At 43.5% G+C, this 2,996-nt stretch overlaps 1 pseudogene; it reads right to left on the bottom strand.

Moving 5' to 3' along the window:
• Nucleotides 1-2,510: 2,510 nt before the first annotated feature.
• LOC136637515 (5S ribosomal RNA) lies at nt 2,511-2,627 on the bottom strand (annotated as a pseudogene).
• Nucleotides 2,628-2,996: the final 369 nt, after the last annotated feature.

Genomic DNA, 2,996 nt, shown 5'->3' with positions numbered 1-2,996 from the left:
TCAGCATGGCTGCATTGGGGACAACGGCGGGGGATAGGATTGGGCAGTCTCTGTATCTTCTAAGCTCCAGAAGGTAGTGGCAGTATCTCTTCAGCAGGCAAACATACAGAATGCTTGCACACATTTGCATGTGTGCAGCCAGCTACTATGTGCACAAGAATCTGTGGACTTAAATATGCATGCAACACGGGTCCTGTAGAAAACTTTGAACCAGGAATCTCAATCTCCTAAAATGAGTCAGCCAAGAAGGGAGTATGAAGGGATGGAAGCTAATATGACTGTATGCTCCTCCATGTTCACTGCCTTTCTGCAGTTTCCATGGTTAGCAAAATTGTGAAGTTGTAGCTCTGCTGCTGGAAGGAAAGTGTCTTCAGGGTTGGAAAGTAGGTACAACATCACCTGCAGGACACCAGGGGGCAGTGCATTGCCCAGGAGGCAGATGACTCAGAGGTTACCTGTCTTGGACCCCTGTCACCTATGGGGGTGTCCTGACCTGGCTTTCTTCCTCCCTCTCTCCTCTCTCTCCCCTCCTCTTAAGCCTGCAGATACTGTCCATGAGCTCTGATCAGCTACATGGAGTCCACCATGCCATGAGGTCTCACACCCCTATGCAAGGTGAAGAGCTCTAGGATTCCCTGTTTCCAAGTCTAGGACATATACAGTTAACAGAGATGTACATACTTGTGAACTGTAAGTAAAGCATTTTTCTCAGAAACCTTTTTACCACCTCTGCAACTGATTCAATGTTAGCTGCAAACTAGCAGGGGTTGGTAGGGAGCAATTGGGGAAAGAGTCTTCCACTGTATGACTCTACTTGGTGTAGGGCACAATCCTAACCAACTTTCCAGCACTGACATAGCTGTGCCAATGTGGCATGCACTGCATCCTGCATTAGGGATGTAGTTAAGGAGTCCTCCTCAAGGTAAGGGTATGTTTGTTACCTTACCTTGGGGCTGCACTGTGGCTAGGTCTGTGCTGGAAAGTTGGTTAGGATTGTGCCCTTCATCACCTTTTCCCAATACTCAGCTTTGTAACTAGAGTAGTGGTTCTCAAACTTTTAGCACCGGGACCCACTTTTTAGAATGAGAATCTGTCCAGGACCCACCAGAAGTGATGTCATGACTGGAAGAGACAACATCAAGCAGGAAAATTTTTAACAATCCTAGGCTGCAATCCTACCTACACATACCCAGGAGTAAGTCTCATATACTATCATTGTTAAAAGAATATACACAGTAGTCTGTTAAATGTACAGATCTGTAACATATCCCCAAATGCAGTCACATACCATGGCAGCATCAAGACCAATATATTAAAAATACAATATTGAAATGAATGGGGACCCACCTGAAATTGGCTCGCGACCCACCTAGTAGGTCCCACAGTTTGAGAAACACTGAACTAGAGGATAAATCTCCTCCAAATGTTCTGCACTCTATGTACAGAGCCCCCAGATCATGGGGTCTGATTAAAACCAGACAGCAACTGAAGGTGTGCAATTTGGAAGATAGGCAGGTAAACAGTAAAATAAAAAGCATTTATTAAAAAAGAGAGACAAAGATGCACCAAAATATAAAGGGGAACAAACAGAAAGAAGCAAATCACCCACAGGAAAGTTCTGAATTTCTGGATGGTTGTAGTGATGGATTGGATGATGGTTACTAAGCTAAATTACCTCATGACAAGACAGAGGTGCCATTAGTCTGAAGATCTGTCCACTTGGTAGAGGATTATGAGACTGTTTTGGGTGAGGTTATGCTCCCCTTGAGCACAATACATTTGTATGGTCTGGACCAGAAGATTATCACTTTGCAGTGGTGTCATTAGGGCATACAGGGGTTGCAGACAGCACCAGGTGGCACCTTGAGGTGTGTGGTGGTGGTGGTGGTGGGGTGTCACACCACTAGTGGCCAAAATTTTGGAAATCTTTTGGAAAATTTGTATTTATGAATAATACCATTATGTTATAAATCATTGGAAATGTAATTCATGCAGAATGCAATGAAACAAACTGTGTTGAATTATTTGTATTCTATATCCCCTGGTCTGATTATGCTTCCTGCTTTTATATTTTATGTTTTTTTCCTTTGATCACCAGTTTTTGTGAAAACACTTTTGAAAAGCAGTTTGTAAATAAATTAAATAAATACATTCTCAAGTGCAGTCATTAACTATATGGATCCCAGATCTGGGACGAGGCCTCCCCACCCCCAATCTTTGGAAACAGTGTGTGTGACAAGCCTTGCTGTGTTAGCATCGCTTTGATGTGTCTTGTTAAGACATAATCCAGTAAAATGATTGAAGCATTTGCATTGTTAATGAACTTTGCTTTTAAGTGAACTCAGATTGAGGGCAACTTTGACTGACAGCTTTTCATCTCTGCCTGAAGAAGCACAGAGAGGGGCTCAAAGGGCAGTGTTCCATTCAACCAGGGTAAGGAATTTTGCCTTTCATTACTAATACTGGATTTGGTTGGTTGGCAACCTTCAGTCTCGAAAGACTATGGTATAAGCCTATAGCACCTGGTATTCCCAGGCGGTCTCCCATCTAAGTACTAACCAGGCCTGACCCTGCTTAGCTTCCAAGATCAGATGAGATCAGGCATGTGCAGGGTAACAGTTGCTGCCAATACTGGATTTAAAATTTATTAATTTCAAGTTCTAAAGAGTCCCCTCACCATCCCAGGGATTCAGTAGAAGCAATGCATCAAAAAAAGGATCCAGTAATCAGAATGATCATAAAAATTAATTCTTGCCATGAAATAGATGCCAGTCCTGAAAAAGGGGCAGAGGAAGAAGGGTAGACAGTTTACAAGATATATTTTGCAATTGGACCACATTATTCTCCTAGGATTGGGACCTGGTGGCTCAGGGCCAGCTCATCCTGGAAGCCAACTAAGGTAGTCACCTCAGGGGTCATTTTGGTGGGGTGGAGTGGGGTGTCCATCTGTCAGCCTCTTTACCTCCAGTGCATCTCTTTCTCCTTTCATTCCTTGA

Source organism: Tiliqua scincoides, chromosome 1 (genome assembly GCF_035046505.1).
Source record: "Tiliqua scincoides isolate rTilSci1 chromosome 1, rTilSci1.hap2, whole genome shotgun sequence".
Taxonomy (NCBI): domain Eukaryota; kingdom Metazoa; phylum Chordata; class Lepidosauria; order Squamata; family Scincidae; genus Tiliqua; species Tiliqua scincoides.
This window is presented reverse-complemented; position numbering and strand designations above follow the sequence as displayed.